This window comes from Lepisosteus platostomus, chromosome 11 (assembly GCF_059453375.1).
Source record: "Lepisosteus platostomus isolate fLepPlt1 chromosome 11, fLepPlt1.hap1, whole genome shotgun sequence".
NCBI classification, from domain to species: domain Eukaryota; kingdom Metazoa; phylum Chordata; class Actinopteri; order Semionotiformes; family Lepisosteidae; genus Lepisosteus; species Lepisosteus platostomus.
The window spans coordinates 43122535-43144568 of NC_142621.1; the positions used below are offsets into that span (position 1 = coordinate 43122535).

Genomic DNA, 22034 nt, shown 5'->3' on the forward strand with positions numbered 1-22034 from the left:
CCCATATCCTGCATGACTCAAACCCCAGTCGTTCAAGTCCAACCACTGGCCAGTGCCATTCGCAGGGCCTCCTGTAAACACAGAACCAGCTCCCTCCTGCCCCCCCGGGCCGAGGACAAGCCTGGCAGAGAGAGAGAGGAGGGAACAGGAGGCCGGCTCGGCCACAAACAGGTTTCATTTGTCTGTCATCCCTGGAGCCGGGGGGGGGAGGGGGGGCGTCGTGCACACCTGTGTTATCACAATGGCTGTTTTTCTTTCCACGGAGGAAGTTGAGAAATGGGAGGAGGGGTTAGGGTGTGTTGAGGGTCCTTTTGTTTTGTCGATTATGAAAATCTTATTGTGTTCCTTCTTGTCAGTTTTTTTTGGGTGTTGTTGTTCTTGAAACCCCTTTTTGAAATACCTGAAGAGCCACACAATGACTGTTATCACTCCTGGGCCACAGAACATTGTTTATCCCTCCCTAAGGCTCTTGTCCCTCATTCATCACCCCTTTTGCTTGCCTTCTATCTAACAGACATACCACACCTGCCTGTCCCTTACAGCAGCCCACTGTCAGGAATTCAGAAGCTTTTACCCAGGTAGATCAGTTGTTGTGTTTTTCCCTTATTGATGTCTTTTACTGATCAAACATTTTTAGAGTTACTTATCAAAATCTTTCAGGCATTCACATTTTGGAGCTTTACCTTAACATACTCTCTGTATTTTTGAAGTTTTGCAAGGCCATTCAGAGTATTTTACCAGGGGCTTTACTGTGGTTAAATATAATGCTTTTGGCATCCAGATTGCACTGTTCTGCTCGCGCCACGGTTGTCAAAATGACAGGCCCTGGTAAAGGAAATCCTTTAGTAAAATATCACGCTGTCAGAGCAGAAATGAATATTTAAACCTGTTGTACAAAATGTGAAGGATGGTAGGTGAGAGTATTGATTTGGAATCTAACCTTTCTGAAAGGTGGTAAAAGTGTCTGTTTTCAGATTCTGATCTTGGATACTGGGACATTTGAGCAAGAGTGTTCTTATGCAAAGCACACTAGCACTTGGGGGAGTGTTTGGACATACAGTACAATACAGTGGTTGAGGAATTTAAAGTTGGAAGGCTCTATCACAAATTTAGTAATTACCAGTGTTTATTGCCATCAAACATGGCCAAGAAACTGTTCTGTACACCTGCAATAATAGATTTCTTATCCATAAAGTACAGTATTTTGGCTGCCTTGATTGATTTTGGCAAAGAGGCAGAATTATTTATATCCTGGCTAAGCTCAGAAAATGATGATACCTGAACACAGCCATCAGAGGTTTAGAGTTCTAAAAATGTGTATACATTTCTGTTGTTGCATAATTCATTAAGGTCATTAAGGGTGCTTTTACCTCATTTCCTAATACACTTCTACAGTCATATAAGCAAAAGGTGAGCCAGAAAAATTTCCTCTGCAATTTGATGTGTCATGGTTTGTGTTCCATTGGGGAGCAGAGTGTTTGCTGCAAAAAAACAAGTACTGTAGAAGTTAATTCCACACTGAAAAGCAGAAAGAGGAAACATGATGCTTCAGCTGCTGAGCCTTCTTCAGGAGTGAAGAAGACACCTGAAAAACATGTGTAACAGCCAAACCCTTTCTGATTTGTCTTCTCTGCATTTAATACTGTATTTTTTTAAAGTGTGGCATTTTGTCAGCTCTTTGATCCTAAGGGTGAAGCTGACGGGAACGCCGTCCGTTCAGCAGTCGGGGAGCAGGCTGACCTGTGCAGCTGCAGAACGGTGACCTGGGCTTCGCAGCAGGTTAGCCATGCTGTTGTCACATGCAGTGAGGATGTCATGGCGGGTCTGGGAGCCAGCGGGTTGCAGTTTTCAAGCTGTGCTGAAATTCAGCTGCACAGTTCTGAACATGTGCCGCCCCAACAGTTCCGACTTCAAAATTCTAGTGAACTGAGTAGACATGCAAGTTTGTTCCTGTTCAGAAGTATACATGTATATACTGCACATCTCAAGAATCTGTAGCATTTCATCACCTTTATTTTTTTTTTTAAAGTATGAATAACAGATTGACATTAGTGCTTTAATGGCTTCCTCTTGCAAGCAATTAAAGTTGCGTGCAGCGACGGGACCATGTTAAGGCAGTTTATCTGCTGAGCACAATGGCTGTAAGCAGTGCGGGTTTAGGAGTGAGCCAATTCATCAGTTTGGCAGCTAGCGGATCCTTTGACGGACAGCTCTTTGCATTTACAATAAAGCGCGCCTCGCCATACTCCTGTGTGTGCTTGGGCAGGGGATCTTGCAGAGATGGGGCTTGAGGTGGGGGCAGAGGGGTAGGCGTCTGCCAGGCCCTAGAGCAGTGATTGTTGTCAGGAGAACCACGCAGCTTGAGCAGCAACACACAGCCAGGACCTTCATTACACTGACAAGATCACACAGCGGAATTCTAGGATGGGGTCTCCCGAGGCTGCTGTCCCGGAACACAGGTGTGAGGAAGCTGCTCCCTTCCCTTCTGTCTCCAAAGCGGTTAGTCAGCTGTTTTTCTCGTGCTAAATTATGTTGTTCTGTTTTTCTGGCGTTTTCTTAAGGTACTTTAAAACGCCTTAAAGGCATCATTATTTTGATGCTTCCAGGTCTTGGACTGATGTCTTTTCTTTCCCTAATCAGCAGTTTTTTTTTTATTTTTTTTATTGTTCTTACAAAAAATAATGACAGAGGCAAAGTAATGACCACAACTGTATACAGAGCAAAGCTCACCATCTCGTACCCCCCTCCCTTCAGGTTGAGGTTCATGGGTTTGGAGAAAGAAACGGGCTCAGAAAGCACATTGAAAGGGGTAAGGAGCTCCCTGGATGTAGGATTAAACAGTCAGTACGTGCAATGAGCTTAAAGGATTTGTGAATATCTCCCCTTGAAAAAATCCAAAATTGAGTCTCATTATCTGCCTCAGCTTCCTGGTTCGTTTTAAAATCTGTCCTCACTTGTTTAGCATTTCCATTTTTTTGTAGTTTCAAAGCATTCATTCAAGATGCAAGTACAAGTACGTATGTGCCAAGAAGAGCACTGGCAAATAGCCTGTTCTGCCAGGATACTCTCTGCTTTTCTTTCCTGGAGCAGAGCAGCCTTTGGATGTCGGTAGAGAGTGCCTAACGTGCCCCCGCTGAGAACTGCTAGCTGGCCTGGCTGCCGTGTGTTCTGCATTTGGTTTTGGGGTTTACAGTGAAAACCAAGGGACGATTTGTCTCAATTAGATTTTTATCCCGGTTAAGTAAAGGTTAATAAATGAACAGATAAATTAGTGAGACTGCAGCCTCGCCTGATGGTCTCTGGAGAACCCGGCACCCCCCCTACCCCCCATCCACAGGCATGTTAATGAAGCACGCTGGCTCCTTGTCAAACACGCGTTCTCATTAAAGACGTCTTCCTGACAGGTTATGAGAGAGATGGTGTCAGGCCGCGGCGATGCGATTTGTAAGTAACAGGTGAAAAATGAAAGAGGGAGGGAGAAGATCATACTGTTGATGCTCTGAGGCGGCCTCTCTTCCGAACCGTTGTGAACCTCACAGTATTGGTCTTTTGCAGCCTCTTTCCTGTTATTGTTGAGGGATTTGAGAATATCTTTGGTATTTCATTTGTTACACTTAAATCCAGCCTCCTGCAATACGTCCGAGTCATGATCCTGAACTCTTTATTTGTAGTCATGATCGGAGAGTTGCAAACTGATCTAGTTCTCTGTTGCAGCCAGGAAAGTTCAGAGTTATTGAATAAAACTAAGCCATGGACGGCGAATTTAGGTTTTCTACATTCTTGTGGTATTCTAGACAACTAGTAATTTTCATTGATGATTATCGTAGACCATACAGATTATTTGGTAATGAACCTTGAGTAGAACTTTTTTGCTAAAAGGAGCAAGAAGGGAATATATTGTAGTAGTGAAAGGTTTTCAAAGTCAAGCTGTTTTTTAGTCTTTCTATTATTATTATGATTACAGTCCTTCACCTATTCATTCAATTTGCCTTTTTCTCTCGTTTTGATGTCCGAGAGAGTCCCCGAAACTCATAAAAAAGGTAGTATTTAAACCTGTGGAGCTGTAAGGGTTGGAGTGTCCTGAATGTCATAACAACTCTACCCCAGGGTTTAGGAGAGGCTAGCCTGCTGTGATTCAAGCCCTGATGCAGAAACAGCTCTTTCTCGAGTAGTTTTCTCTTCAGAGACCCATTACACCGAAGCTATCTTGTGGATCAGCACAATTTTTTAAGCACAGGAATTTATCAGCAGCCACCACCTACTTCTTTTTAAAAAAAAACAAAAGACAAACACGCTTCACATATAAATACATACAGTACATATAAATACAGCAACATTTATGGTGCCCGGGCCTACGAAGCCGAACTTGTTCGCTGAGCCTTTTTCTGGAAGTGTGTCGCGACGGCAATGCTGGAAGAGGAACTTCCGTTAAGAGGCGGTGGAATATTTTTTTTTAAATATTTTAACACAACAAGCAGTGTAGTTTTGAGCTGGGTTTACGGAGATGGGTGGCAAGATGGCCAACACCTTAAGTAAGGTACATAGCCTTGTCCCCATGACGACAGACAACTGCATGGCCTTGTGGCTGAAGCTGTGGCACTGAGGGCAGCACTCGAATCTGTGACAGATGGAGGCATCGTGGCCTGGTAGTTACTGCTGAGGGACTGGGAGCAAAATCGGGTGTCCTTGGGTTTTCCCTGAAGGGCAGTGGGGAGCAGAAAGCGGTAGAAGCCAGTTTTTTTTCTGTTATTGTTTTCAGGCAACTTCTTCAAGATGACAAAGGACCCTGTCGCAGGGTTTCCATCATCTGCATGTGCCTTCCTGTTACCATGGGAACCGCATGTGCCCACTACTGTGCAGTAATTTGTACAGTGATTGCTGCTATCTATTAAGGAAAAAAAAATGATAAAAATTATTAGCACACAGTAATGTTCCAAGACCCTGCACTGCAGGTTTTTTTTTGGTACGGTTTCTTCCAATTTACCTCATTTAACATGAGAACCTTCTCCTGTCAGTGTTTATCAGGAAGGAGTGAGTGGCAGATGACAGTAGGACACGGGCACACGCAGATGCAAGGGCTAGAACATGTTGCACACACACGTGCGCGTGCACACACACAGTCGCTTTGACTGTGCCCAAGCACGCAGTCACCCGATGTGCTCCCTCTGTCTCACCTGCGCCACTCTCAGTCCACAGAGCCATGCACGCCCTTGAGAGTGTCTGCGGACAAAAGGTTTTCTGAGAAGGACCAAACAGTAAGACAGATAAAAAAAAAAAAACTTGTTCTGGGACCCCGTAATGGTCTTTAAACATGAAAACACAGCACACTAGGTCTCCTGCTGCAGCCTTTGTGCTGTGATTGACTACCTGTCTGGCCCTCCCCCCCATGTCGGCCTATGGCCTGGGGTTGAGTCTCTGGACAGCCTGCGGCCTAGCTTTTCCTCCTTGCTCCTCACTCGACAACTGAAAAAGCAGCACGGAAAATGTAAAACACCCCCCCCCCCCCCATGAAATACACTGCCCTTGTTGCCTGTGCCTAGACCCAGCCTGGTGTGGCCTACGCCAGCCCGGAGGGGAGGGGCGTTGGTCGGCGCGTTCTTTAGCGTGAAGCCACATTCCTCCCCGCGCCTCTCTGCTCCTCTCTGCGCGTCGGCGACGCCAGCGCCGCTCTGTATCAAAGCGGGGGCCCCTGGCTGTGGTGACTCCGGGGTTGTGTCTGCGGAAGGGGGGGAAAAGGGATTAAATGTGGGCGAAATGAGGGTGCCGACTCTTCAGAAGCATTTGAAGTGCTGGCGCTCGTGTTGTCGATGCCAGGTCCCACAGTTCCACAAATCCAAGAAAGGCGAGAACTCCGACCTTTTCGCAGGTTGACTGCAAAGACTTTTAGAGGTTTTTGGTCACGGCCTGATTTGCTCAAAGGCCTATCGCACTTGAACTTGTGCAGTTTGTGGTCCATTTCTTTTCTGTTCCTCACTGAAGCTGAAATTGATCGGGGTCAGTCTAGGAGCTCTGCCCATGCAGTCAGAGCATGTTTAGGGTGGCGGTGATGTTTCAGCGATGAATGGAATTGCATACCATGTTTTTGTGAATGTAATAAGTGGGTGTCTGGGAGTTTTTAGGGCCGCTGGCAGTGTCAGGTGATAGCAGAAGAAAAACAGAGGGGCGGTGGTTTTCTAACATCCTAGCCAGAATGCACAGGAGGTTGTCAGCAACGTGGGCACTGATGGCTAACAGAATGCACAAAACCACATCAACACTGCAGCCATTCTATGGATTTATGGGTCCATAACCAAAGCAGATATGTCTGCCTTCATATCTTAGGCCAGAATAATCCGGCCCCACACTTTGCTTGGCACAGCTTGCATTGCTTTGGAGTATCTTCTAATCATTGTTTTATTATTGGATTGCAAAAGCATGCCAGTGGCTTTCAGCTGGAAAGATCCAGGGGGTACAATTATTCTTTTTAAAGGCGTGAAGGTAACTGGCGCAACAAAGGAGTTTGATGCATTCAATTACTAGTTTTTATTAGCACCACCCCATTGTTACGAGTGCTGGTTCAAAGGCCAGGGTAGTGTTTTTAAAAAGCAGGCAACTTCTGTTTCTTGAAGTTTTTGGACTGGTTTGGTTCTGTTCAGGAACATATCAGACACCTGCTGGCACAGACATTTCAGATCGTAAAGGCTGATGGAGATTTACTGATTACAGAGGAGATAAAGAAATTCCATGCAGTTCTCACGTTACCGAAGAGAACAGATTTGTGTTTTAGAAGTGAGTTTCAAAATCTGAGATGTCAGAGTGTGCACTGACTTATCGAGCCAGAGGACAGCCTGGCCAATATGAGAGGGACATTATGAGCTTTGTGCACGTGGATCAGTCTGCGCAGGGTGAGATGTTTAAGGAACGTTAGCACAGAAGGGTAAAACCAAGCTTTGGAAATACATCTTAAAACTCTGAACTATTACCATCCTATATTCTTCAGGTCCTTTGAAAGCACATTCCTGGGAAAGCAGACAAAGCTTTAAAAAGGAGTGCTTTCCATACCACATCAGGTCCAGTTGTAGGTTTCGATTGAATTTCTGTGCACTCTTTATTTTTTGGTGTTATATTTGTCTGTTTCCCTTGTTACAGCTGTTTCCCGGTGGGTTGAAGGAAGAATGTTAATCAAGAAATTGTCACATTGTTACACAAGTGAAGGAGTTGCGCAAAGTATTTGCTAGTTGCTGGGATTCTATCTAAATTACAGGCCCAGGACTTGGAATAGGATAGCAAAGGAAATTTGAGCCATTTGTATTTGTTTTGTATCGTCGCATACACAATATACAGACTCTGAACTGCCCTAGACTAACATAAGCATGCAATGCAGAATATGGCAGCAGAGTGCTTCAAAGACTTAATTTAGACCTTACATAAACTGAAAAATTAAACCCAAATAAATAGTTTGCTACTTTGCTACTGGTGGTAGCTGACAGAAAGGAGTGGGCATTACGTTATACAGTGTGCAATAAAATATTTATCACGGCGGATCCACAGAGACCTAACCTCTTCCCATTAGTGCATTTCCAGAGTGGTGTCGTCAGCAAGGCCTGGCCAGAGGAAACAATCCGTCAATAGACAGCGTAGGATGTGAGCCCAGCAGAGGGGTGAATTATGATACTCCGCCTGTAGAGCCTCACTAATCTGCGTCGGCTTCCCATTCGTCAGCTAATCGATTATGGAATGTTGATTCATTGTGCTTTCCTCCCGGAATGCCGATGGCTCTGTGTTCTGGAAATCCAGCTGTGGAGCACAGCTGGCGTGCCCTTTTGCGAATACAGATTGGCTCGCAGAGGGGTCTGGCGAAGAGCTGCACTAAAATGTTAAAGAGAGAGGCTGTAATGAAATGCGGATCGACAGCAGTAATAAAGCAGGGATTTTCCTCGAGCCATGTGACCGTGAGCCACCGGTTTTTTTCCGGAAAATGACAAATGTGTTCACTCCCGCTGTTAGAAAGTGTGCGCTGTTACACATGGCCCTTCCTCACCGTGCCCTACCCACCACTCGCCCGGCTGATGTCTGATGTAGGAGCTGCCACGCACTTGGCAAGTCTCAGCAAAGTAAAAAACTGTGTTTCTTGTCCTTATCCCCTCAAGTGTGTTAATGCGTCAGCCACGGTCATGCTTTCGTTGGGAGTTATTAGCTCCTGTGCTCTGCTTCGTACAGTGGAACGTGTCTTTTATCACAGAGTTGAACCTGTCTTGTACGGTGTGATTTCCGTATATCAGCACAAAGAGTTCCACCTGTCTTTTGTCTTCTGTTGAATCAGAAAGCATTATATAGTCATCTGTACAGTGAACTCTCACTTACGGTACAGCAGCCTCTGTCAGGCAGCACATAAAAATTGATTTTCTCCTATGTTAAACTAAAACTTATGTTCTTACTGCATGTACAACTCAGACTGGTACAGTAGTTTTGAATTATGTGCAGCCCAGCCCAATTTCCTAAAATAGCCCCTGGGCTTTCATTCCAATATATCACGCGGCAAATTCAGAAAACGTTTTTGTGTTTTGCCCTGGTTAAAATGCGGTGAAGCAGGAGGGAAAAAGGGTGAGGCAGAACTGTCGTACCCAGTCCTAGCTTGCCTCCCGTTGCTTCTCCGAGGATGTGGCGTGCATTAGGATTTGTGCAGCGGGCTTGGGGGCACGGGAGGGTAGGCAGGGCAAAAACACAGTGAGCCTGAACGGCAGCGTGCACTCAGCCAGCTCACAAGGACTGAGCACTATTGCGCTATTACACGAGGAGGGCTCGCGGCTTCCCAGCTCCTGCCTGCTGCTGCTGCTGCGACGAGCCAGGATCTTGCAAGCTTCCTCTGTCTTAGCATCTCTGCTGAGTCAGAATCCGCTGGTCAGCCAGGGGGGATTCCCGCTGACGGCACTGGAATACTGGGAAGCAAGCGATTCGGCACTGGATTGTGGAAATAACCCCCTCCCCCAGACACAACTAATGAAACCCATCAGCGAAGCACCTCCATCACTACTCACTCTGGGCCTTTCTGCCTCTGATCAGGCCAGGGCTGTAGTGACAGGCTCACCACCACTCCAGCTGTGGGATTCCTGCCGTCCGGACTGGCGTGGGGGAGGGGCCGCAGTGGAGGGAAGGTGACAGGCATATGGGAGGAGGGGGTGGGGGGGTAGGGGCTTCAGTAGTTGATTAATAGCCCCTGAGCTGCTGGCAGACAGAGGAGCAGTGTAAATAATTGAAAGTTCAAAGTAAAGGGTGCCAGGACCGGCACAGGGGGATGATGGATGAACACAGGAGCTACTTACAGCCCCGACAGCTCTCTGAGAGAATTCCTCTGGGCTGAGTCTGCAGGAGCGTCTGTGTGACTGTGCTAGCTCTTGCGCTCATGTGCACAGCGGGCAGTCAGTCATTCCCCTAACACCTGCGGAGTATGAAACACCCTCATGCCATTTTTTTTTTCCACAGGGCTTCAGGACCCAATCAATGCTGTGGGGGTTTGAATTCCGAACAGGGCAGCGCGTTGAGACACAGGGGGGCGTCAGGAGACAAATATCTTGACATGGCCCTAGAATAACCGATTTTCTTTTTAACATCCCCATGGATGCGTCACCACAAGGTACGTCTTCCTGGAAAAGCACGGACCACTGTGTTTCACGTCTTTGTGCTCCGATCCAGCCCACCTCTTCATTGAGGCCATCTGACATCTGCAATACTGCTGGACTCGACTGTATTTGCAAGTATAAAGCTTTTGCTTTGTCATATAAGTTATTTAATTTGAAGGAAGTGCAGAAAACATCAGTTAAAATTTTAAGTCTGAATAATTTTTTCTCATGTTGTCTTGGTTTAATCATTTAGACTGAGCAGACACCTGAGTCAGACCTGTATCTTTGTTTGTCTGAATCTGTGAAATGCCAGCTAATGGAGTTAAATATAGTTCTAGAAGTTAACTTTTCTATTTGCACCACATTTGCAAAATGTTCTCAGTATTATACTTCACTTAATTATGCAAAGCCTGTGAATAAAGTCATCACCTGCCTCTTTCACTCTCACTTAACCAGCTGAAATAACAAGTCTGCTGGAAAACTGCTATGTGGTGCAGAAAGGCTACCAGATTCAAATGTGTATGTTATTCATACTCTTAGAAGAAGAGGCTAAAAAGTTCTCTTTGTAGGTGCATATTATAACAGGTATGCAAGGTTTGTCACCATTATAAAGAAACCTATGCTGATTTGAGAACTTATTAATGAAGGCGTTGATGAGGGAATGAAGTCCGTCTGTATTTTTCCCCAATCCTCAGGTGCTGCTGTGGTTCGTCACCTGGATTTCAAGCATCTCCCTTCTACTGCAGTTGGAATGTTGTCCCACAGTACTATTTGGAAGCCTGGCACAACCTCACATGGGCTTGTAATGGGGAAATGTCTGCTGGAGAAAATACAGTCATAATAGTTTGGTCAAAATGTTCTTGTTTTTTTCTGATTTTTGTTTTTGTACCATAGTAACTCTGTTTTTACAGGTCTTTTTTCTCAAGTTTGTCCACCAGCTGTTTTGGCTTCCAGGCCCATGGGAATCCCATGTATTCATGACATGCTCTGCTCCTTCCTTTCAGCGCTAGCTGATTGACCTGTAGTACGGATGGGGGCATCGGCAGCATTTAGCAACTGGCATCCGAGCAGCATGGTAATAAAACGGTGATTGTCAGTGGTAATCATGAATGCAATATGGTTTGCGTTAGAGCCCCCAGGCAAGTATCATGATGTCAAAACAGAAGAACGATGCATGACCTAGGAGGGGCTGGTAGCTCAGGTGCTGTCAATAAACAGCCTCACAGGGTCAAAGGTCAGAGGTGTACTGGGACTTACCCTTTGCCTGCAGGTAGACAAATGGAAAGGAGCCATTCAAGGGTCAGATGTAAAACCCTTCCTCATTAAACAGCTCTCCACATTTTAATCAGTATGAACACTCCCTCATTCACCCCACAGAGGACAGCTTTTGGACGTAATAACCTGTTCTTTAGAGCTGAGCCACAGGGCACTCCAAATACAGCCATGGTACAGAGTTTTTAAGAGCACTCTTGCTGTGTGCTCCACCAGCCCACTAGGAAATGCATTAGTGAGCTTTTATTTCCTACCTGATGGGCTACAGTATGATCCCATTCCTGATTTCACTGCCTCTTGTGAAAGTAAAGGCTGTCTGTGTGGAAGAAGGGGTAGATCGTGTTGTCTCTGACCGGGATCCACTGCCGTCTCAGAGCTCACGGGACGATTTATGTGGAAAGTTGGCTTCTCCAGCTGCTGCTGAGCTAAACATGGGACAGGACATCTCCTTGAAGGGGCTTTCTGGTTTCAGAACCGCACATCATTCTTCCCGGCGCAGGCGGGCAGAGCCCGACAGTCACGGCCCTGGGAAAGGGAACACCTGGGATCCTGGCGGAGCTGGTCTCGGTGCCAGGACGGACCCGCCTCCCGAGACCCTCTCACGTGCAGGAGAGGGGGTGGGGGTGGGAGCCGCTGCCTGGAAGGTTGGGACCCTCTTGAGCACTGGCAACAGCAGGTGAGGAGATATTTATACAGCCCGTGCGAACTACAGCACTGTAAAAGGCAACGTTCACAGCGGAGAAGGAGTATGAGGGATTTATGGAGGGCAGGGGGATAGCTGCTCCATGCAGGGGGAGATCCCCAGCCCTCTTGAGGTGGTGGCCCCCAGTGTCTTCCTTTGGACACATGGCAGCTATCATGTCTGTCATGGTTTATAACGGACTTGCAGTTCCCAGTTCCCAGTGAAAAACATACAGCAGGACCCTGTAGACTAGAGTGTTTGTCACCCCTGCTGCTACTGCAGCCGCACCTGCGGTGCGCCCATTGACCGATTTGAGTTTTTCATTACGTTTTTTGCCTTGTGGTGGCCCGTTGTACGGATTTGCTTTTGTTCGACCACACAGCTGTGAGGTTGGCAAACTTCTTTAAAAAAATCCCTCCGACAGGAAACTGTTTGGCCTTCCTGTTTCCCTCTGTCCTGAGGCTGTGTTTGATAATCTGGCGATTTGCTCATTTAGAACAGCAGATAATCCCTTAATATTGCTGTACTTAAAGGGTGCAATTAACATGTTCTCTGTGTATGTACTGCAGTCTTCTGTGACTCTTTTGTAGCTTTATATCTTTTTGCATCACTAGCACCACGCCTGAGAAAAACCAACGTTAATATGCAGTGCAGCAATGTGGATTAGCATACAATAACAGAAACTGGACACATGTAGACCTGGCCGCCCAGAGAGGACACAGGCTCAGTGACCACAGCCTGGCCATAGAAACTGGACACAGTCAGACCTGGCTACTCAGAGAACACAGACTGTGCTCCCAATGCCAGCAGGGAGAAGCAGAGCTTCACAACAGGCTGAGTCAGAGCAGCTCTCAATCCTGCTCCTGGGGTTGGAACTCAATAGAGCTAACCAGTGTGTGATCTCCTGTCAGGGAATGAGCCTCTCATACATAACTGTATGTTAAATGTTTTTTTTCTCATTGTTTCATTTTTACTGCTTGAGCAGCATTGCATTTAACCTTTCACGCCAATATGAAATAATGGGTGAAATATTAGAATTTAGGATGGGTAGGAGGAGGGTGGGGATGAAAGTTGGGGCTGAGACAATTATTTAGGGAGGTAAAGGAGACTCCAGGGGGGAGAGGGAGACAGGGAGAGGGAGGTGAGCCAACAGACCAACGGGCAGGGAGGGGGGCGGGAACACCGTTTGCAGTGACAGGAGCAGCAGTGAGCTGTCAGGGGGAAAACTTCACACTGAAGCTGGAAACATGGCTGTGCCACCGTGTGCGCGAGTGTGTGAGAGCCACTCTCTATCGGTGTGTAGCTGTGTGTTAATGCTAGGCTATCTGGGTGTGACAAGCGGCTTCCTTTAGTATTTGTGCACCAGATATACAATTTCTGACTGGGGGCTCAGCATCGTTTTGTGTCTTGTGTGTTTGTGCGTGTGCGTCTGTGTTTCTCTGTGTTGGAATGCAAGTCTGTGTGCAAAAGTGCAGTGACAGAACAATGCACACGGCTTTATTGCCTCAGAATGCAGTTTTAGTTATGGTATAATAAAATTTTAAGGGCAGTTTAAGTAGCTGTAAGTACTTTTATATCCTGGTCACAGTTTATTTCAGTAAATTATAATGATATATCTAGGATTGGCATGGCACTATTGAATGTGGTGTTGGAGAGTGAACTGGCAATTTGTTCAAACCTTTGCAGTCATTTTTTTTGTATTAACAAAAGGGTAAAAGTTTGATTTAAAAAGTTTGTGTTTAAATTTGCTGTCCTATAACAAAGGGTAGTTCTTAGATGCAGTTTACATTGAAACCTCAATCGGGTGGACCTGCTGCAAAGCTTCAAAGTTACGAAAACAGTGGAAGGGAAGAAAAATGTTTTCCTTTAAAAAAAAAAACAACCCAAACATTGGAACCATTTCACGAGCAAGATACCGAAAGCAAGCCTTTCAGATTTACGGAGTTTCAGAGCTGCAGTAAACTTTGAAACTGTTTTTGCATTGTGCCTACTGTGTGAACTATACCCTTGCTAACATGAATAATTAAAATGTTTATGGAAAGGATGTGCTATGGGTTCTGCATCCATCCATCCATTTTCTAACTGCATCATCCAATTCTGGGTCACAGGGGAGCCTATCCCAGCAAGCAACAGGCACAAGGCAGGGTCCAGCCTGGGCAGGACACCAGTCCATCACAGGGCAGACAAACGCACACTCACACCAGGGCCAGTTTTCCCAATTATCCTACCAGAATGTGTCTTTGGACTGTGGAAACAGGAGGAAACCGGAGCACTTGGAGGAAACTCATGCGAAGATACAAACTCCAGGCTCTGTCTCTGTCCTCCATAATTATGTCCTTGGGCAGTTTGAAGACATTTTCTTGTAGATAATGGCGGTGAACCTCACCCCAAAATGTAATAAAGCTAATAAAAAATATATTAAACATGAAAGGGTAATCCCACTCTTGCTGCAAAACGTAAGAGCTCTATTTTGAAACCAGTTCTCTGAGGAATGATTGCTGCATATCATGCTTACTGCATAAACCCAGTGTAATTCTCTATTTAAAAATCAGCATCAAAGGGCTTTTGTGAATCCTAAACAAATCCTAACTACAGAGAACAAAGCTTGTACTATATTTGAAAGAAATTGCACTTATGTTTTTTTTAAAGAACCCAATATAACATGATTAGAATTGATGCACTGGAAAAAAAACCCCGCAGATCTCCTTCAATGATAAGTTCACCTGTGGTGCAAACCCCAGGCTCTTTTTTACTACTCCAGTTCCTGATTCTGTAAGTGCAATAAAGCGTTGTCACAATGAGATTAATGAGATAACAATGTACTGGTATTGTAGGCTGAAACAGCTAGCATTCTACAGTTACAGGTACTTCCCCTCACCGAGATTGAGACTTTCAAGACCTTTTCTGCTAACTGATTTCATTGAGCAACTTAAAATGCAATAATTTCCGAACATTATTAAAACCTAAACAACATGGTGCAGTCGCTGAAAGCACGGCTGGTGAAAATCGGAGTAGCATATCAAAAAAGTTCTCAAAATGGCATTCAAGTCCTACATTTGATGATCGTCTGAGCCGTGGTACAAAACCCTTTAGTTGTAGTAACAATAAAAAGAATAGGTTTACAAGCTAAAAAACAAATGACAATAACGGGGTCTCAAGCAGACCCATATCTTAACTTTAAATGGAGTCCCATACATATGGAGCCCTTGGAATTAAATGCGGTCACTTCACAATCTGAAGTGAAATGCAGTGGTCAGCATTGCTGCCTTGTAGGGGCCCTGGGATGAATTCTGGACCTGGGGTGCTATTTGTGGGGAGTTTGCATGTTCCCCCCAAGCTTGTGTTGGTTTCCTCTGGGTACTCTGGTTTCCTCCCACAGTCCGAAGACATACTTGTAGGTTAAGTGGCACCAGTGTGAGTGCGTTTGTCCTGTGATGGACTGGCGTCCTGTCCAGGGTGTACCTTGCCTTGCGCCTGTTGTTTTTCAGGATAGGATCCGGATCCCTTGCGACCCTGAATTGGATGAAGCAGTTAGAAAAGAAGATCATTTCCATAAATGGTGAAGTATTCATGTTAGTAAGGATGTGGTAAGCTCAGTTCACATGGCAGGTACAATGTACAATGTTTCTGGCTATCTGCTCTCCAATGGACTGGTGTCCCATCCAGGGTGTAACCTGCCTTGAGCCCATTACTTACCCGGATAGGATCCGGCCGGATAGGATCCAGCTCCTGAATTGGAAGAAGTGGTTAGAAAGTGGATGGATTGATGGAGACATTTTGATACCTCTTGTTGAATCGGGTGGCATTTTTTATCATCTCCTGTGTCTGCCCAGCGTGACAGGGCATGTGAAGAGAAGTGCTGCTTCAGTGCTCCTGTGAAGCACACATGCATGAGAGGGGTGCAGACGAGTCAGTTTTTGGTGTAGCGGGTCACTAATGCCAACATGAACAGGTCATCTTGCTGCACAGGGTCCTCTTGTCACAGAAACTCCAGAGGCAATGTAATTCAGCACTACCCTAACCTCTCACAGGGTCGCTCACAACACCCTGCATCAATCAGGGAATATATACATTGCAACATCTTGTCTAGTGGTAGGTAGCATGGTTTGGCTTAAGAAAACCCTGCTGTATCACTGGATCTTAGCCCCACCAAGAAGTGCTGGGTGGACCCAAATGTCTGCGTCAGTCAGCACCTAACATATTACATTTTTCTTCTGGCTGCTGCTTTATAGAGAGAATGAAGGGACAGTCCTGTGGTCTGTGCTGCATTGCCTATGTGGTTGTATCTGAGCTAACAGTCGACACATTGGGTGTTGATCTCAGGGATGTTTCTCTTCAATGTACTATATGGTCTGTACCACACCTGGCTTTAAAATTTCCTGTTAGAAACCTTATGCCTTCTAATCATTATCTCCAGTCTGGGGATGTTCCAACTTAATAGCGGACACGAAGCCCAGCTTTAAACCTGTGCTTGTCAGGAGATGGCACGACCAGGCTGAATGTGATTTAATCCTTGATGTGAAATTGAATTAGAAGTAACACACACAGGCAAATTGCATCTATTAATTAAAAGGGAGGGAGTTGATGGTACAGCATTCGAACCCCCCCACTCATGTTGCTCAGTGGTGAAATTTATTTTGAATAGGAAAGCTGATGCTACAAAACGATGCCCCCTGAGGGATGGGACAAAGGGGCTGTTTCCCCACAAAATGTGTTTTAACCCACAGGTGAGAGGCCTGTGGGCAGAAAGAACTGAAGTCAAAGGAATTGACACGAATAATGCAAGGAATGCTGACTTGCAGATGAATTGTCGTTTTGTCAATCTCAGAGTGGTTAGGAATCCTTAAAATGATATCTCGCACAGATAAATGAGTTTGAATCCTTCGACTAGATCTGCTTATATTTAAACGGCTGCTTCTTACAGTCGTTTTCTGAAGATTCCAGATGAGCACAAGAATAAACTCTTTCATCCTGTTGCCTGTCTAATAAATTAGATGTGGTAATGATGCAGGAAAGAAATTGCTGCACATTAAGAGATTTTTTAATGTTTACCCCCCCCATTTTATATATAAATATATTTTTAAGTGTTTGATTTTTTTTTTCTTTTAAAAAGACAGAACAAATTTTATTTAAATGGTCTCGGCTGCCTTGCGCACATAAAAGCACGCGTTTAGTCATTTTTACAGTGGCTTATAAATGACAGCAAAATAGTATTACAGTCTAATAACAACAGCAGTGCCGGAAAGGAAAGAGTGGGGACGGGGGAGTCTGGAGGGGGCGGCGAGGCGGTGGAACGTTAATAACATATTTGTGTCGTCGTTCGAATGGCTGCACTCGAACAGCAGGCAAATTAAGCCGTGATGTCTGAGAGCTGGGAACAGGTAGAGGAAGCCATTAAAGATCACCTGAGGGCTTTAGCGGGAGAAAGGGAGGGAGGAGGAGGGTGGAGGGGTGGAGCTGCCAATTTACAGCTGTATTTTCTGTCTGGCAACAAACGCCACTTCTCTCCTCCCCCCTCCTCTGCTGTGAATCTGCCTTCGCTCAGAGAGTTCCTCCTGTGCACAGGCCTGCCACCAGTGTGGCTGGGACAGGGGCAGCCGACTCTGATCTGGAGATTTTTTTATAGGAGAGGTTTCAACTCTTCCGATTAGTTTAATGTTCCAGATAATAGAGCTTTTCCTTTAGAGAAACACGGGCTTTCAACAGCTGGAGATACCTGGTTTGGTCTGTGGAAAACCACACCTTAGTATCCTCAGGGAATGACGACTTGCAGCGCATCAGTCATGAAAGCACTCCTGGCAGGTAATTAGAGCTACAGTTTGCGCTACTCGGCACGTTAAACTTAGACTGTTGAATTCGACCAAGCCAATTAAAAAAATCGGCATTGGTTTTGTGTTCCGAGTTTCTAGCGCCTAGGAGCAGTTGAAATGAGACCGCTGGGCACAAGCTGTCGGGTCACACTGAATGGAGCTAGCGATGTTGATGAGCTGTCCCTCGGAGGTTCAAGATGGCTGTGCCGCCCCCCTCCCTCCACTCTGCTCTGGGTTCAGCAGAGAGGCAGGTTTGCGACCTGTCAGCTGATTAACAGCCAATGATGAATGAGTTTTTGAATCCTTTTTAAACCCAGACACTTCTGGAAGGGTCTGTTTGCCTTCTTCACATCACCACCCACACCTCATTCAGAACCCCACCCCCCCGCCATTCAGGCGAGACGGGGTCATTCAGAGGCCAAGACGTTTATGAGGTGAAGGTATTTGCACAGGGCAGCCCCCTCTGAGAGCACAGCCCTGTTGACACAGCACAGCCCGGGCCTGCCTGGAGTGGGAGTGAAGTGAGTTTAATAGGAGGCTTGTCTTTCCCCAGCCTTGCTTTTGTACTGATGTGCTCCCCAGTCACCCCACCCCATACCACACTGTTCAGCACTGTAGCCAAGCTCAGCCAGAACTGTGAACACTCTGGGACCCAAAACCACATACCTACTGGTTCGTTGAACCTCCACTAGCTCTCCATAACCTTAAAGAATATACAGTAGCACACAATTGCTTACTTTCAAGTGCAAGGGATAGTACCTCCTCTTTGCACAGAACTTGTCTCCAAGTGAGTGCTGTGCTTGACTACTTGATGCCTCTTTCATAGTTTACTTCTGACATCTGCTCCTAAAAGATGTCTAAAGAGTTTATGGAAAGTGCCTGAGGCCTGTTGTAATGTACAGGGGGTGCTCTAGAGATCTGGTGATTGATGTCGTACACTTGCAGGTTTCGGCTTACGGCACGTCTCAGACTGACCAACTTTAGCTCAAGTCACGACTTGCACAGACCCGAACTGTATTAGACCCCAGACAACAGCTAGTGGATTATCATTTGGTTGAGGCTTTCATTTTGTGGTAGAGATTATATACCGCAGGCCCCAGGTAAAGTAGTAGTAATAAAACCAATAATTCCCTAAACTTATAAAGCACTTTCTGGACACTCCACTCAAAGCACTTTACAGGTAATGGGGACTCCCCTCCACCACCACCAATATACAGCACCACCACTTGATATTGAGATGCATAACGCCCCAGACAAGGAATGTGTCTTGAAAAGACCACAGCCTACTTCCAATGTCTATTGGTTATCTCGATCATTTAAAGACTGGAGATTATACTCTTCTTGTAGATGAGTAAATGCTAACTTGCAGTGCTTGACTCTGATATATTAAATGAAAGTGATACCACTTCACTGAGCCTTCATGTCAAAACATTGGCATTTAGAGTGCTGCTTAATTAGTTAGGGAAGATTCTAGCATTATTTGAAGGTGACTGAAAATGTAGAGCAATAGGGTGTTCATGAATTCGAAATGATAAACTGATCACCTTGGATTCAGGTGATCACAACAGTCATCCAGGGAGGCAGGCAGTGATGATGTTTGAGTGACACTCGTCCCGGATTCTAGGTGTGAAGTCATCAGGGCACACAAGACACCCCCAGTCCACCCCAGGGGTGCTGAAACCACAGGGTGTCCTGGAGCAACTGGGGTAAAGTACCTTACTGAAGGCACAACAGCAGTCTGCATTGGGGACTCGAACCCACAACCAGTACAGTCCAGTCACTTTTGGCTCAAAACTCAAGCTTTTCTAAAATAAATGAATACAACATGTATTTTTTTCTTATATTTATTCATAAGCCATCTATAAAAATCTTAATACTAAAATGCTTTTACTTAGAGTTTGATGTTCATAAACTCCATCTTTTTTTATGTTTACTCCGAAATCAAAAATCAAAACAAAAGTCATACTTTACACATTTACAAGAGTCTTTACAACATGGAAACACAATTAGAAAAAAAAAGACTTTGAATTCTGAAAAAAGAAATGAAACAAAAAAAAACAATATTCATAATTAAAAATCTTTTTTTTAAATCAGTGTTAAAATATCTTAATATTTACTTAGCAACTCTGAGAAAAATTGTATTTTAGGTACACGTTTTAAACCTTACCTCTTTTATTCTCTTAAATGATAGCTGATTTAAATAAAGAGAGCACAAGGATAAACGATCCTGCGTCCCCCTTGTCCCTTCTTTTGGCTAATAAGCCTTTTTCTTAAATGCTGTCTAACTGCTGAATATTAATGCAGTTCTGTACATTGTAGTAGTATTGCACCTGCGCCTTGGAGAGAGTGGCCTGTCTCCTAATGATGACATCACTTTCTCTCTCTTGTGCATGTGCGCATACCTGCGCAAATGCACACTTTTGCTCGTGCTTGCTTTCTTTTGAGGCAAGTTTTCTCCCCCTCCCAACTCCTAACCAGGAACAGTCTGACCTTCATATTAGCAGGAATAATAAACAAGTCAGTTATAACTGAGATGCAGATACACTTAAGCAATCAAGTGAATTCAATAACCTCTATAAACTATAAGGCTTTTGAGTCACCACGTGGCTCCAGGATCTCAGACACAGCTCGGAAAAGATCACAGTTTATATACAAGTTAGTTTTCACTCCCCGATCTCAGTACATTCACAACTTTTTGGCCAGTGTCTTTCATTTTAAGAGATACAGGACCAAGAGTCCCAGAATGCACTGTGACAAGTTTAACAAAACACACACAAATAAAACAAAAACAACTGTTCAGAGCTGTTCCTCAGATCTTACAGCCACATGGAAAAAAACTGTTAGGTTCCCAGATTTACAGTGTTTTTGTATGGTACAGAAATATACAGCAAAGAATATCATTATATACATTACAGCCAGAATTTCAAGCAATCTCGTTAACCTGTCAAAGACAAACAGTATAACTACTGTTACTGAATTTTGACTCTGGATTTCAATGTGGAGAAGTGTTATGCATTTTGTAGTGGTCTTCTACATGAGAATCACAGAATCTGTTTTTTTGGTAATTGGGAAAAAAAACAGAACAATAATAAAAGTCTTTGTGTTATAAATGTTTTTTTCTACAGTAAAGTTAATGCTTGAAATATTTGAAAGAAAATCTCCACTTCCCATTTTCAAAACTCATAGTACAAGCACAGGTCATTTGAAGAGATCCCGTTAACCACTGGAAGTACCCACCTCCACTTCTAACAAAGAACATTTTAAAACATACAATATATTAAAAAAACAATGTGAGCCATATACATAGACATTAATTTAAACCAAACTGCTTAGAAGCTACACCATAGCAATTTTAATTAAATGCAATGCAAGGCAATAAAATAAAGATAAATAATCAAAAAACAGATTTAATATTTATTACTCCATAACCTTTGAAACCATATTAATAACCATATCCACCCCAGGATCACAGCAGCCATGGGGGTGGGGTTATGAGCTGGTGTGGGATGATGTCACTTCCTGTGCTGACCCAACATGAGATATGAAAGGAGCGTTAGAATTCCTGTCTTCCTGTACTGTTACTGACCTGATTTAGGTCCAGGGACACATCCAGCCATATAACCGCTGCTTTTCAGAGGACTGCCAGGGGGCACAGGTTTGAGGAAACCTTCAAATCAAATTTGTGATGAATTGTGTGGTGATGAAATTAATGAAATACAAATGCAAAAGGTAAATGTTTCTATTAATTTTTTACCATGCTTTGTGTGATGATTTCTCAGAAATCCTTTGTACAGTGTATGCAATACTTAAATGTTGTACGGGTGTGTGGCACAGAAGGCTAAAGGCGACGTAGATGCACACATTTAAAACACCTACATCAATTTGATGGCCTCAACATTAACACCAGCACTAGTGCTTCAGGAAATTACTGTACTCATAATGACCCCCTGGAACGTTTTGTCCATGACTGAGAAAAGGCTTAATTTGGGTAAACACAGCCTGAAAATCCTGCCTATGGGCTATAGATTTCAAACAGGCTTTCCTTTCATTGGAGAAGATGTGCTTGAAAGCGACATCATCTGCCCCACACCAGTTTTCTTTAAAGCTATTGATTTTGCAAAGTAACAGCAACAACAGCAGAAAACAAATCCGTCAATGACGAGCTGATATAAACATTTACCTTGAGCAGGACAGTGATCAGCGCAGTAAATATGGGCTTGCATATTGCATGACAACAACAACATTAACAAGGACACAACAACAACAACAACAAAAAAATGTATTTGGCAAAAAGCAAAAATGTGACCTGGTAACATTTTGATTGAACCTCTCCAACTGCCTTCTTGGGATAATATGATTGTCCTTCACAGGTACCATGAGCAAGGCCCAGAAAGGCCTCCAAGTGCTTCTGGTGTGTGTCTGTGCACATGTGGTGCTGTGTGTCACACACATTTACAACACAAGACCACATACTCTCACACACTTTAGCTTCTAAAGTTCAATTGCAGGCTCCCGGAACAACGATTTCTCAATTGATTTCATATGTTTAAAACACGATGTGAAAAAGGAAATTATAAAACCCTTAAAGGTCCTTTGGTTTTAAAAGCCAAACAAATGTATATATTTTAATTTTTAACAACAGTTTCAGAGGATTGAGATCTGTATCAGCTA

The 22034-nt window shown here is 44.5% G+C and overlaps 1 long non-coding RNA gene across 1 annotated transcript; it reads left to right on the forward strand.

Annotated features, from left to right (window-relative positions):
* Positions 1-2300: 2300 nt before the first annotated feature.
* On the forward strand, positions 2301-10928 carry LOC148652743 (uncharacterized). The gene is made up of 3 exons (XR_015925096.1): positions 2301-2499; positions 9463-9613; positions 10295-10928. It is a non-coding gene; the product is annotated as an uncharacterized LOC148652743 (long non-coding RNA).
* Positions 10929-22034: the final 11106 nt, after the last annotated feature.